Below are 16,069 nucleotides of genomic sequence, written 5' to 3'. Positions count from 1 at the left end.
GCCATCAATCCTTTATCTATTTAATATTCATTTCTTGATAGAAATATATTTGTCTTATATATATGGTAACATAGTTTATTCATTATCTATTTAAAAGCTACAAGTTTCAACTACAAATAGAATACTACTAATCTAAATTAACTATTAATCTAAATTAATTAAATAAAACTATTTAAAATATATATTGATGCATGAATGTATTGAGCCTTATTTTCTTTCAGGTCAAAAGCATTTGTAAGTGTTTAGTTTAGAAAAGGGAATTCATTAAATATATATAAAAGGGAGTTGTACCTAGAATTAAATTCATAGGGTAAACATAATATAAGTATTTACCCAATTTGTTGGTTAATAATTCTGCCTCTGTAGGTGATGTAGAGACCCTAGGTGGACTTGCAATCATTCATAACAAGAGGGACTTCCATAGTGTTCTCACAACACCAACCAAGCATCTTCATACGATCCTTCTTCTTGATCCAAGCCAACTCCATAACCTATCAAAGTGCACACCAAATCCTTATGCCACCTTAGGTTCTACATCTTTGGAATAATCCCATGAATGTCCCTCAATCCATCCAATTGATTCATCCAAGCAATCTAATCAAAAAATTATCAAATACTCACAATGCCTCAATAGGCACCAAACTTGACTTCACCTTAACTAGGTGTTTCCTCCACCTCCACACACATCAAACTGTAGAACAAGAATTAGTATGCAAAGAACATTAACAAATAAAGTAAACATTCACAAACCAAAAACTAAATTCACATATATTCTTAGACAAAGAAAGCAAACAAGAAGTGCAAACCTCACAAGAGAAAACACTCCATGCTTTCTTGATTCTGTAGATGTGTCCTTTTGCTGTGGATGTATGCTCAAGATGCTCAAAAGCTGCTTCAATGGAGATGGGTAATGGAAAATTGGTAGCTTTGTGAGCTCTCAATTTGGCATTATAAGGGTAATATTGATGGATTTGGTTCTCAAAATAGCATGGTAACTTTAGCTCAAAGATTGTTGATGGAATGGCTTGGGATGGGATTCAATTTATAGGCTAAGGGGTAGAGGGATGGAGGGCTTAGATGCAAGGATGGATGAAGGCTTAAGGAGGGCTAAGATGCACTCAAAGGGGAGCACATGGATTGTGCTTGTTTAGCACCAATGAGAAGGTGGCACTTGTCACAAGGAGGATGAGTGTGAGAGGGTAGGGTAAAGGGTTGGTTAAAGGCATGATGAGTGGGGTTGAGTATGTAAGAGGGATGTAAGAGGAATGAGTGTGGAAGAGGGAAGAGTGTGGAAGATTGGTGTAAGAGTCATGAGTGGGCTTGTAAGAGTCTTTTATGTTTTGTAAGAGCACTCATGACTTAGTGGTTGGGTTTTTTGAGGGGAGACTTTGGTTTGGATTAGGAAAGTCTTAAACTTGTTTAAGGAATGTGACAACATTAGGGGGTGGATTAGGCTTGGGTTTAGGATTAGATTAGGGATGTTAGAGATGTGCAAGTGGATGGAATTAATGAGGGTGGGTGAGTTAGTGGCTAAGCTTGGTTAGTATGGGTGGATGGGGTGGATTAGGCTAAATGGAGGATTAGGGGTTTTTGAATTTGAGGATTTCATTTATCAAATAGATTTATTTAATAAATGGGGATTTTTGGAATTATATAGGAGAAAAGAATTTAATTGATAAATAATAGATTATTTGATTTATCAATTAGGACTATAGATGATTAATTAAATTAATCAACTAGGGATGGCAAAGGATTAATTAAATAAGAATTTAATTAATAATGCCTTTTAGATAACTAAATAGGATTACTAAAATAGTGTAATCAAATTTAGGTGTCTACACAAACAACTTCAAATATCATGTCCCCAAGGTGACTAAACGCTCAACTCATCACGTGATACAAAAACCCAGTTTTAGCCCTTTACTTGGCCTACTTCCCTAGTAGGCTTATAATGTGAGCTTGATTTAAGTGTTATATTGTATAGCTTTTAATTTTTTTAATTTTTATGTGATGCTAATGATGTATTTGATTATGATTATGATGTGATTATGCTCATGATAATTGAATTACATTTGCAGGAAACTAAACCCCTTTCAGGAGCATCCCGCACAGTCTCATGGATCGATAGGTATAAGTCAATACTCCTTATAGACAGTCTATTTAATACACTTATCAATAGTAAGATTGATATCTTCTAAGATCTCTCCCATTTGTAGGTACTAGTGAATAGGTATTTGTCAAAAGTGTCTTCCTTGAGTGAGGGAAATATAGGAATAGAAGAGGAAAGTGAGACATGTAGTTTATCTAGAATAGGGAGATTAACTAGAGGTCAAAGGACTAGAAGGAAATTCAATAAACACATGAAATTTTTCCTTGCTCAAGGGAGGTCATGTTCTTATGATGATGAGATGGAAGGCGACATTGAGGTGCCCTTGAGGTACCAACATCTATAGAAACATTGGGTACCTAAGGAAATTCCTCCAATAAACACTGATTTTTGTGTTAACGAGAGGATATATCGCATAGGACCATCATCACTACATGGTTTGGGCCTATTTTCTATGGATGACATAAAGGTGTCTTACAACAAAGTTTTTGAATTGATGGAGTATGTTGGACCATGTTACGATTACAAAAGTTGGATGCATATTGTTCAATATAAAAAAAGTATGCGTAGGTATGCCCTCTGGGAAAATTATATACAACAACAAGACAATAATCAAAGTAAAAGTGTGGCTATATACATGGATGGAAGAACAAGAACATCAAGGCCTTTTTACCAACCGTCTAGAGCACTGATGAACTGACTCGAAACAAACACGTAAGGATTGCCCCAGTATCACACATGAATCCCAGAGGAAGCAATGTGGAAATGACACTAGGTAACCCACAAGCAGAAAAAGAAAACAAGAAAAAGACTTGATCAAGACCTTACGCTCTAATTGCCCCATTCGCAGCATACCATGATATGGAAGATCGTGCCAACCTTGAGGAGGGAACAAGGAGATTGCTTGGAAAAGATATTTCAAGACCCAAAAGGGAAGATCCCAAATCAAAAGAAAGCAAAAATCCAAAAGAGAACTGTTTTCCAACGAGATGGGTAGGATGAGGTACTAACAAACTAAGATCAGACATGAAGAAAGCTATATCCTGCAAGGATCTATCAGAGAGCACCTAAGCTGATGGCTCTGGATGAGTGATGCGTCTGGCAAGCTGAACTAAGAAGGATAACACTTTGATGATAGGAGATCTAGCTAAAGGATGCATTGGAATATCTAACCAAAGTGTGCGATGTGTGCAAGATGTTGACCAAGGATGAACTAACACGAAAGCCAGATAGATACAATGATACTAAGCTAAAGAGGATGTACAAGCTGATAGACCAAGATATGTTACAAATGTACAAGTTTGTTCATCTTTTGGTTTTTTGTGAGATAGAAATGTTTGTGAAGGATGGGATGTCTATAATAGTTGATAGGTGGATAGGTAGATGGTTTGTGAAAAGCTTAAGGAAAATGGGATTCTGTGTGTGCATGTGATAGGATACAGGCTAGGATACAAGATTATTTACAAGCTGGAATATGATACAAGCTTTGCACAAGATTCGGATATATACAAGGTATGGTACAAGATTTACAAGGTATAATACAAGCTTTGGTACAAGATTTACAAGCTGTACAGGAAGTATTGAAAAGCTCCATCAGATTTTGGATATTTGATTGGAACACCAAGGGAACAAGCAGGTGTTTTATGGGATGGTGGGTGGATGGATGAGGGATATGATAGTGATAGATAATGGATTAGTCTTTACCACACAAGGTGCCTGAATTACCAGGTTTTCACCAAGGTACCTATCCAAGGTGCTTGAATTGCCAAGTTTTCACCATTGGACGCTTATTTCTCTTTACTATTTTTTTTTTGTATTTTTTCAAAAGCTGGGTATACCAAGGATCTTCAAGCATAGAACTTCTTGAGATGAATGATGTTAGTGGGATCATTCAAGAGTTCTCCTTCTAGTGTAGATAATTGATAGGCTCTAGAGCCAAAGGAGGCAGTAACCACATAGGGACCAAGCCATGTAGGTTCAAACTTGCCTTTCTTTTCTCGATCTGCTTGGACTTTCATATTTTCTTTGAGGACCATGTCACCTGGCTGAAAGTGTCGTGGGAGCACCTTCTTGTTGAAATTCCTTTTGAGGTGAGTTTGATAGACTGTGAGATGGTCATAGGCTTGTTGTCTCTTCTCGTCTAAGAGATCTAGCTGGGTGAGTCGAGCTACTCTGTATTCTTCATCTGAGATTTGCCCTCACAAAGATATGCATAGTGAGGGAAGTTCAACTTCTATAGGTAATACCGCTTCGGCACCATAGACTAGGGAGTATGGAGTTGTGCCTGTGGATGTACGGAAGGAAGTTCGATAGGCCCATAGAGCCAGATTTATTTGAAGGTGCCAATCATGGTCGGAATCATTGACAACTTTCTTTAGGATTTTAAGGAGGGTTTTATTAGTTGCCTCTGCTTGGCCGTTACCTTGTGGGAAATATGGGCTAGAAAAGCGGTGATGGATGTGGAGGGAAGTGCATAATTCTTTCATGTTGAGATTTTCAAAGTTACCTCCGTGGTCAGTGAAGATGGTGGATGGGATGCCGAAGCGGCAAACAATTTGGTACAAGATGAACTTGGAGACTTGAACTCCTGTAGCTAAGACTAGGGGGACTGCTTCCACCCACTTAGTGAAATAGTCTGTAGCTGTTATTATCCATTTATGTCCATCAGATGAGAGAGGTGTGATAGTTCCAACTAGATCAAGGCCCCAACAAGCAAAAGGCCAAGGTGGTGCAATAGGCTGTAGATCCTATGCTGGAGCATGCACAAGATTTGCATGCTGCTGACATGGGAGACACTTTCTGACAAAGTCACAAGAGTCTTCTTCAATGGTAGGCCAATATTAGCCTGCTCTAACGATTTGTCGTGCTAGGACAATACCACTCATGTGGGCACCGCAAAGTTTGGAATGTACTTCTTTTAATGCCATCGCGGCCTCATTTTCATCTAAACATCGAGAGAGGGTATCATGATAACCCCAATGATATAGGGTATTGGCTATGATAACATAGCGGGATGATTTTCGAATAAGGTTCTGGCGTTGGGTGCATGTGAGGTGAGGGGATATGATACCATCGTTAAGGTAAGCGTGAATTTCATGGTACCATGGGGATTGGGGACCAACCAAGATACAAACACGGTTTGAATCCTCATTCGCATAAGCGGGTGTGAGGAGCTGCTCAACTAAAAATTCATACTGTGTAGCTTCTTGGGGAATTTCTAAGAGCGAGCCGATAGTGGCCATGGCATCTGCTACCTTGTTCTGCATTCGAGGCACTTGTGTAAACTGAAGCTTTGTAAAATGCTGGGTCAGCTGATCAACTAGCTCTTTGTAGGGTAATAGCTTTTCATCTTTGGTTTGATATTCATTTAAGACTTGTTTGATGATGAGTTGGGAATCACCAAAGACTTGTAACTAATAATATTCCTACCCTTGATCCATGAGAGGTGTATGAGCCATCAAAATAAAGCTTCCATGGGGGATGTTCTTCAATTAGGCAGATATGCTCATCTGGAAATTTTGTGAGCAAAGGATATGCATCTACTAGAGGTGCATTAGCTAGGTGATCTGCTATAGCTTGCCCTTTGATTGCCTTTCTGTCCACATACTGGATGTCAAACTCACTTAGTAGCATAACCCATTTGGCCAAACGGCCTGTAAGTGCTGTTTTGGAGAGCATATACTTGAGAGGGTCAATCTTGGAGACTAGTTGGATGGTATGACTTAGCATGTAGTGGCGAAGCTTTTGAGTTGAGAAAACAACTGCCAAACAAGCTTTTTCCATAGGAGTGTAATTGAGTTCATAACCAACTAGGGTTCTACTGATATAGTAGATGGCTCTCTCTCTGCTATAATCATCATGTTGTGATAGAAGTGCCCCTAGGGCAGTAGGTGTTGCTGATATATACAAGATCAAGGGACGACCAGGAACTGGTGGAACCAAGATAGGGGGATTGGTGAGATACTGCTTGAGCTGATTGAAGCTGTGCTGACATAAAAGATCCCACTTGAAGTTCTCATTCTTCTTTAGCAAGTGTGAAAATGATGTACACTTATCTGCAAGTTAGGAGATGAAGCGCTGGATACATTGAAGTTTTCCTTGAAGAGAGCGAAGCTGTCGCAGTGTCTGGGGAGGAGGCATGTCTAAGATAGCCTTGACCTTTTTGGGGTCGATCTCTATACCCCGTTTAAAAACTATGAAGCCTAGAAGCTTGCCAGATGTGACCCCAAAGACACACTTCTTGGGATTTAGCATGAGATGATATTGGGCCAACCTATCAAAGACTTTTTCTAGGTCAGTAAGATGATCCATGAAGGTGTGAGATTTGACTAGGATATCGTCCACATAATCTTCCAAAATGCTATGGATAAGATCATGGAAAATGGCTGTCATAGCTCTTTGACAGGTAGCCCCAACATTCTTTAGGCCAAAAGGCATCATGGTGTAGCAAAAGGTTCCCCAAGGGGTAGTGAATGCTGTCTTATGCTGGTCCTCTTCTGCAATCTTGATCTGATTATACCTGAAAAATCCATCCATAAGGGACAGAATTTCATGTCCAGCTATAAGATCTACAATCATATCTATGTTGGGCAAGGGAAAATCATCCTTTGGACAAGCTTTGTTAAGATCTCTAAAATCAGTGCAGATTTTGATGTCACCAGAAGGCTTAGTGACAGGGACCATGTTGGAGATCCATTCTGAGTAGTCGATAGGTCGGATAACCTTAGCAGCTAACATTCTTTCTAGTTCAGCTTTGACTAGTAATGCCACCTTGGGGTGCATTTTTCTAAGCTTTTGTCTGACGGGCTTGATCTTTGGATCGACTGCAAGATGATGAACTACAAGCTTTGGATCAAGTCCTAGCATGTCCTAATATGACCATGCAAATCAGCCAATGTTCTCTCGTAAAACCTCAAAGAGGAGGTCAGCTTGGTCTTGTGATAGGGATGCAGCAATGTGAACAATTCTAGGGATCTCTGAAGAACCAATGTTGACTTCTCTAGTATCCTCTATTAGAATAGAAGACACCTCTGGTTGATTATCTTGAGGAGGCAATACTAAATCCTCATGTTCTACTTGTGGCTCTGGATTTTCTTGCTGAGGGGTTCTCTTTACTGCCTTAGCTAGTCCCAGATTTACCTTAGTTCCAGTTTTGGGTGTATCGAAACTAGGTTGGGGATTTTCTCCAAAATACCCCTTGGGATCTAGCTTGTAGATGTAGGCAGAATCTGGCTTTTTCTTCTTATGAGGAGTTTTGGCTCCCATGAATCTTAGAAGTGCTTCCTTTGATGCAAACTCATCAATATGTATGACACTTGGTTGGTCCCAATCTATGAGTTGTGGATGAGCGAGTGGTAGGTCAATGAGATGGATGGATAGTTCTTGGAGAACAGAGTCTCTTAGGAAGATTTGGTCTGGAATATCGTCGTAGGCTCTCTTTTCAACTTCCTCAGGAATGTCTTTGATTTTGACAAGGTCGCGATGAATGTTCGAAAAAGCATGACCGTTCTCGTTGGTGCCCCCAGTTGTGGGTATGCCAAAGCCAAGACCTGACTTCATTTCCCAATTATGTGCTTCGATCGGACATTGCATGCCCCTTTCTTCTGGTCCTAGTCCACCTCCTTGATAGTTCCATTTTTTAGTGATGAGCTTATATTGCTGGGGATACTTCTGGCTACAGTGATCAAGGCGTGCTTGATTTCTTGGAGGGGCATCCTTATGTAACCAATTGTTGATATCTGGAGTGAGCTCCTCATGAAGAGGGGTTTTTGAGGACACAAAGGTGGTTGGGCCAAACTGTTTGTATCAAGGAGGTGGAATCTCCTTAGCTTTGTGATATGTTTGCCATCCATGGGTATGTGGATCAAGTGGGATTGCTCCGATAGCAAATGCATCTGATAGAATATATTCTCCACAACCTTTGTTGTTGATCTTTACAGTAGATAGGGTGGAGGCAATGATGGTTTTTGCGTCATTACAAGTGTGGGATGAGCTGGCGATGGCTGTGTCGATGTCTATTCTAGGGCAATGGTTTGTATATGAAGCTTCAACTGCATTGCAGTAAGCAAAGGGTTTTGGATCGGCATGGATGGTTACCTCAGTGCCCTGATGTGGAAATTTGATGCACTGATGGTAGGTGGATGGAACGGCCTTCATAGCATGAATCCATGGGCGACCGAGGAGGATGTTAAATGGTAGGTTTAGATCAACAACATGGAAAACTATCTCTTGGATGACCGGCCCAACCTTGATTGGTAGCAAAATAGTCCCTTCTGTGGTCCTTTCCAAGTTGTCATAAGCTTTGATGGTGATAACCTCACTGATCATATCTGCCTCAGTATACCTAGCTTGTTTTATAAATTTTAGGGTGCAAATGTTCAAGGCTGATCCATTATCTATCATTACTCTTTTCACGGCAAAATTGGATACCATGATGGCTATGCGAAGCAGAAGGGTGTGATCTGGCTCAACCGTGGGTATGTCGGTGGGTTTGAAAGATAGGGCACATGAGGATGAAAGGTGTCCAACAAGATTACGAAAATTAGTAGCATTGATATCAGAAGGGACATGGGATTCTATGAGAGCACTGTCAAGGATGTCTTTGTACATAGGACTAGTGCGGAGAAGGTCTAAAATGGATATTTGGGCTGGCATGTTCCCAAGGTGTTCCAAGATATTGTACCGGCTTTTTGATGGAGCTGATGGTGTTGATGAAACTGGTGGGCCTGTGATGTTAAATCGCACTCTTCGAGTGGTGATTGCACACTCATTGTCTGGTCCTCGGATATTGATAACATTGACAGAAGGCTCTTTCTCAGATATACAACCTATAAGGCTACCATAGTCTATATAGGATGAAGTGTGGTCATTGTTCTTCCCATGCTATTGGTTTGGCTGGCGGTTGTTGGTGTTGTTTTGGATAGGTGCTTTTCCAGGATTTTGGTTGTTGTGTGGAGGAAAATCATTTTGATAAATCTGTAAGCCTGCATTGGGAGAGGTTTGGGCACCAACAATGATTTCCTTTCGATCAATGAGGTCTTGCACATAGTCTTTCAGTTTCATGCATTTGAGGGTGGTGTGACCGCTTACCCTATGGAACTTGCAATACTCATTGTCCTTGTACCATGCAGCTTTGGATTGTCTTGGATCAATTTGTTGGGTAGGAGGAAATTTGATGAGGTTTTCCTTAGCCAATTTCTCAAAAATAACATCCAATGGCTCACCAAGGGGTGTATAGTTTCTAGGTGCAGGTTGGAATCTGGGCTTTTGCCCTGCAGATACATTGATGGCATTAGCTTGATTGTTAGACCCTTGAAAGTTGGGTCTTGTATTGTGGTTTTTATATCTTTGGTTATTTCATTGTTGGTAATTGATAGCTTGTTGGTTGTTTGTTTGATATGGTGGGTTAGACTAGTTTTGAGAAGGACCAACGATATTCACATGTCTAGTGTCAGTAACCCCATTTGTTGCAACATGCTTGTTTTTGTTCCAGTACCTAGACTTGTCATTGGAATGTGATTGATTTTGGTTGGCCTCTTTGTAAATCTTTACCACACCATCTTTGATGAGTCCTTGCTCAAGGATCATTCCTTTCTCTTTGATGTCCTTATAGGTCTGCAAACAGTTCATGGTCATGTGGTGAGCCAAGCTGGGATGTGCATTATCAATAAACATTTTCACCACATGGCGTTCTGGCAAGGTGCAGGATATGCGAGTGGTAAGGGTTTGCCATCTTTGCAGGTATTCGACAAGGCTTTCTCCACCTTTTTTCTTGGTGTGGACAAGATCAACTATTGATAGCTCTGTTTCAACAAGATGGGCATATTGGGCTACAAATGCCTTAGATAATTTAGCAAAGTTTTTAATTGTGCCATAGGGGATTCTATAAAACCATTCAAGAGCTGGTCCAGCCAAGCTTTTGGGAAAAAGGCGCAAGAGGAAGACATCATTGTATGCCACGTCCTGGCAATGCATGTAAAATTCTTTGATATGTGTGAAAGGGTCTCCTTTTCCTCTGAATTTGTCAAATTTAGGTACCTCAAAGTGTTTGGGAAATGGTGTCGTGGTAATGGCTCTGTCAAATGGGTAAGGACACACATTCTCAAACTTTAATGTCTTTGGATCATTCCCTTCTTGGATGGCTTTCAGAGCTATCTTCATTTGCTCCCACTCTGAATTGATAGGTGATGGTTGGGGTGCCCCCAATGTAGGAGTGCCTTGAGGTAGGTATGTGCTGGATGGGGCCACTGAATATGGATGGTTGTGAGGGATTTGCTGATAGGGATTGTACATTGTTTGGGCAGCTACATGGTGGATGACAGGTTGTTGAGGGGGAGGTGGCGCATATTGCTGCATGTGCTGCGAGGCTTGCTGTTGATATGGGATTTGAGGTTGGGATTGAGGAACATACGCTGGCTATGGGATAAATGGATTTCTTTGTGGAGGTAAGGTATAAGATGGTTGTGAGGCTTGGGGAAAGGATCAGAGGGCTTGTGGGGTTTGACCAATATATGTGGGTTGTGCCGTCATTTGGGATGGTATCTGCAAATAATTGGTGGTTGGATGGGGTGGTGGATTACCTCCTAGAAGTGGCATTGAAAAGTAGTTGGTAATTGGAGGTAATGGATTAGTTGGTGGTGGAGGTGGTGGGAATTGAAAGCTTGGGAATGGAACTGATGGGGTTTGATAGTTTTGTGGCTAGATTTGGAAGCTTGGTAGAGTGGTGGTGGGAGCTAGGGTCACTTGGGAGCTTGGTAGAAGATTGGCAGTAGCTTGTGGGTTTTGATAGCTTTGTGGAGTGAAGGTAGTAGCTTGTGGATTTGTGGCTGGTGGTATTGAGCTCCCAAGACTTAATGGAAATGATGGGATTGTACTTTGGGCTATGGCGAACAAGCTGGGGGCAATGAAAGGTTGATTACTTGGCCCCATGGGTGGCATCCCTATTGTATATTGCTAAGGTTGGCCAAAGATGCTAGCACTAATTTGGGAGATGGGTGGATTTGGAAGGCTAGGTGTGGGAGCAGCAGCAATAGTGGAGGGGGTGAACGGTGAGGTGTTTTGAGTAAAGGGGGTTTGGAGCGGAGAGGTATGAACCAAGGATGGAGTGGTGGTGGCTGGGTTGGCTTGCGGTATGGAGATTTCAACTTGGGTGGATGATGGTATGTTTGGGTCTGTTGGGTCATATGGATTGGCTGGAGGCTCTTCTTTTGGAATATATTGAGGATAATTTGGATCATAAGAGCCTTTGGGTGGTGGCAGCTGCCCAAACAATGGGTGAGATGGATCTGATAATGGAGGGGGTCTTCCAAAGTCAAAGGTTTCTACATTGTCCCTTCAAAAATTAGCCATGATTGTCTCTTTGTTTTTGTCTATAACGACGTTTACCAATACTGCATTTCCTGGTTGGTTCATGAAAGCTTCAATGTCAGTAGGTGATGGCATAGCTTGCTCTGGGCTGAAGGATGGCTGAGTGCTCAAGGGGGGTGAGGCTGTTCGATCCAAATGATAGGGCTCCATTGTTTCTTTCTTCTTGGCTAAGCGAGTGACAGGTGGCATGAAAAATGCTCCTAGGGATGAGATGCAATAATGCTGATGGATGCAAAAGAGGGAAGGCTTTTCTATGCAAATGATTTCCTAGGTTGAGGCAAAGCTATATGAGAAAACCTAAGGAGGATTGGGTTGGGGATTCTAACTTCAAAGATATGTTGTCAAAGCACAGAAGGTCTGCTTTCCTATGTGCAAGCTTGGTGGTGATTGTGTCAACTTAAGGATAGACTGATGATCCTTTAGGAAGAACACGAGATTGACTACTTGCGAATCCCAACCTTTAGCTCAAGGTGATGAGGGATAACAAGTGACAAAGCTAGATTACCCTAGACAAAGCTCTGTCAAAGGGATAACCTTGGTGAGATTGGTGGATTTGGAAGATTTTAGGAATGGCAAACTTTTAGCAAGGTGACAACAATTTTGAAAGCTTAGATGTGCAGATTTTTGATTACTGGCTAGATGGTATGATTCTAAATGAGATGGATGAGCTAATAATTCTTAAGGGGATAACCTAAGATGGCTGGCTTTTCTACAAAGATGACTCTAGAGTGAAGCTTATCCAAGAAGATGTGGAGAAACAAGGGTGTCTAATCATAGAAATCATGCCTAGTTGGTAAGGCATAAGTAGGATTAACTCCTGGATGTTGGCTAAATTTGATGGTGCGCTCTAACCAGGCCTCTTGAAGTGCTTCGTCGGTAGCTTTGTCCTCTGCTTTGTGGAGTTTGGAAATTCGTGGGCTTGGTGTTATTTCTTTTCTCTTGGCTGAAAGTTCTTGGTATGCTAGAGATGGCTTGAGTTTGACCTTGTGAAACTTCTGTTTGGGTTTGGGTTGTTCTGACATAAATTCTTGAATTTTCTTGGCTTTGGGAAAAATCTCAGTTGTTTTGCTTCAACTTGTTCAACTTCCAAAATAGGCAGTGACTACGCTAAGTGTGCCCTAAGCTAGGATTGACCAAGTTTGGCAAACATTCATTCAACAAGTAAAATAAAAACAAGCAATAGATAGGAACACCCAGATAGAAGTTTGTGGTTCTCAGAATGTGATACTTGCGCCAAGGAGTGTGTATGTTCTACAAATGTTTTGATTAGTCACTCCAAACACATTAACATCCTAGATGGTTTTCTGCAAGGTTGATAATTGGTTTAGCTAGGGAGTCCTCCATATACGCAAGGTACGTGAGGCCCAAATCCATAGATGAGACCAAAAGGATGTCACACAGCCGAGAGGAGAAGTAACCCACTTCTCCTCTTTCACTTCTCAAGGGTATAAAGTTCCTTGAGGCTTACCCTGAATGACAAAATCTTGATCCCAAGAGAGGTGTCTTTCGATTCACCTCCCAATTCTTATACTCCGCCGGAGTGCTGGAGTTGAGGTCGTCCAAGGGGTGATGAAATCCCCAAGCATGCCTCCTAAAAAGAAACAAGGTTTTGGATCCTAATCTTATGCACCCAAGATGGCCTCGAAAGACGACAAGGGGAGAGAAGACTCGGATGACCTTGGGCTAAAAAACACGCTTGTTCTTTTACCAACTGACTCTTATGTGTGCTAATCTAGACTTTGCAAGCACTCATGTTTAAGAGACAATGTTCAATTCCAACTTGAAGCGCCAACAAAAGTAAATCGATCAAAGAATGCAAACAATAAGAAGAGTTACGGTCAACAAAAGCAAACTCGCGTGCCCGGAGGCCCTCCACATCAAGTATCGATTAATTTTCTTTAAGGCATTCAAGATTGAGTGTGAGTTTGTTTTAAGCCCAAAACAAAAGTGTGTGAGATTCGATTTCAAGTGCACGCCTGGAGGCTCTCCACGTCAGTTGTTGTTCAATTTTAGTGCCCAAACTTGAAGTGTGATCGATTTAATCTAGAGTTTTGGCCATTTAAGAATTTTGATAAAGTTAAAGCAAACGTTCAAAGACCAAGTGAGTGAGTTAGATTGTGGAACATTTAACACCTTTTTCAAGTAGACCCATCTCCATAAATGGCGCTGAGATTGCAACCAATGGTTAATATTTGATGGGTGATTAGAAAAGAGGTGAGTCCAAGGAACTACTCAAATTGATTTTTGTAAATTTGTATTTTAACTTAACAAAGTTTCTTAAATGTCCAAAAATAAAACTTTACCTAGATTGCATGTGGAAAAGAGATTTGTTTTGTTCAATTTTAGAAGCTCCAAATGAAGTGTTTGATATTGCAATGGTTAATTGATCCTTGGCATTCAAGATTGGATTTTTTGTTTTAAGCATGCATTCCAATGAAAGTTGATTTTAATCCACGACATTCAAGAGTGTGTTTTGAGCAACATTCATTCAATGGAAAATGTGTTTAACCATTCAAGTTCATTTTTTTTAGCAACATGCATTCAAAGACAAATGGTTAAACATTCAAGTTCATTTTTTAGCAACATGAAAACCTGCAAGAAACATGGTTAGTGGTTCCATATGTGCTCCAACCTGCAATGAGACAAAAAAAAGAAATTTAGTTAGTTAGCCAAAATCTTCAAAAATGAGAGCTTAACTATGAAAAAAATAATTTTAACTTTTTTTGTTGTTTTTTCTATGCGTAAAAATGCTTAAAATGGTCTAAATCCTATGGAACCACTAAAAGTCGAAGACGACAGAACATATTTTGCGGCACAAAAAATAGGTGACAAGCAGAGACACCGATTTGCACAGATGCGGATTTTCGCAGACGTTGATTTGGATTGGCAGTGGCAGAGACGTCGATTTGTGCAAACGCAGATTTTCGCAGACGTCGATTTGCGCAGACGCAGATTTTCACAGACAGAATAGGTTGCAGACCAAAACTGCGCCAAAAAAGTTGAAAAACACAAATTTTTTTTTATAGATGGTATTTCTTCTTCCTAAGTGCGTTCTTTAACCTGCAAAAACAAGGAAAACACCCTCACAACACACTCAAACAACAACAAACATTAGATGGTTAGAAAAATGACATATAGATGAAAATAGATGATTAAATGACCCATAGTGGGGTCCCACCGGGCGTGCCAAAATGTAGAACAAGAATTAGTATGCAAAGAACATTAACAAATAAAGTAAACATTCACAAACCAAAAACTAAATTCACATATATGCTTAGACAAAGAAAGCAAACAAGAAGTGCAAACCTCACAAGAGAAAACACTCCATGCTTTCTTGATTCTGTAGATGTGTCCTTTTGCTGTGGATGTATGCTCAAGATGCTCAAAAGCTGCTTCAATGGAGATGGGTAATGGAAAATTGGTAGCTTTGTGAGCTCTCAATTTGGCATTATAAGGGTAATATTGATGGTTTTGGTTCTCAAAATAGCATGGTAACTTTAGCTCAAAGATTGTTGATGAAATGGCTTGGGATGGGATTCAATTTATAGGCTAAGGGGTAGAGGGATGGAGGGCTTAGATGCAAGGATGGATGAAGGCTTAAGGAGGGCTAAGATGCACTCAAAGGGGAGCACATGGATTGTGCTTGTTTAGCACCAATGGGAAGGTGACACTTGTCACAAGGAGGATGAGTGTGAGAGGGTAGGGTAAAGGGTTGGTTAAAGGCATGATGAGTGGGGTTGAGTATGTAAGAGGGATGTAAGAGGAATGAGTGTGGAAGAGGGAAGAGTGTGGAAGATTGGTGTAAGAGTCTTTTATGTTTTGTAAGAGCACTCATGACTTAGTGGTTGGGTTTTTTGAGGGGAGACTTTGGTTTGGATTAGGAAAGTCTTAAACTTGTTTAAGGAATGTGACAACATTAGGGGGTGGATTAGGCTTGGGTTTAGGATTAGATTAGGGATGTTAGAGATGTGCAAGTGGATGGCATTAATGAGGGTGGGTGAGTTAGTGGCTAAGCTTGGTTAGTATGGGTGGATGGGGTGGATTAGGCTAAATGGAGGATTAGGGGTTTCTGAATTTGAGGATTTCATTTATCAAATAGATTTATTTAATAAATGGGGATTTTTGGAATTATATAGGAGAAAAGAATTTAATTGATAAATAATAGATTATTTGATTTATCAATTAGGACTATAGATGATTAATTAAATTAATCAACTAGGGATGGCAAAGGATTAATTAAATAAGAATTTAATTAATAATGCCTTTTAGATAACTAAATAGGATTACTAAAATAGTGTAATCAAATTTAGGTGTCTACACAAACAACTTCAAATATCATGTCTCCAAGGTGACTAAACGCTCAACTCATCAGGTGATACAAAAACCCAGTTTTAGCCCTTTACTTGGCCTACTTCCCTAGTAGGCTTATAATGTGAGCTTGATTTAAGTGTTATATTGTATAGCTTTTAACGTTTTTAATTTTTATGTGATGCTAATGATGGATTTGATTATGATTATGATGTGATTATGCTCATGATAATTGAATTACATTTGCAGGAAACTAAACCCCTTTCAGGAGCATCCCGCACAGTCTCA

The sequence above is a fragment of the Cupressus sempervirens genome, chromosome 6, assembly GCF_028749045.1.
Source record: "Cupressus sempervirens isolate cs-2001-9-10 chromosome 6, ASM2874904v1, whole genome shotgun sequence".
In the NCBI taxonomy this organism is placed as follows: domain Eukaryota; kingdom Viridiplantae; phylum Streptophyta; class Pinopsida; order Cupressales; family Cupressaceae; genus Cupressus; species Cupressus sempervirens.
The sequence above is the reverse complement of the archived record's forward strand: the minus strand, read 5'-3'. Positions refer to the sequence as shown.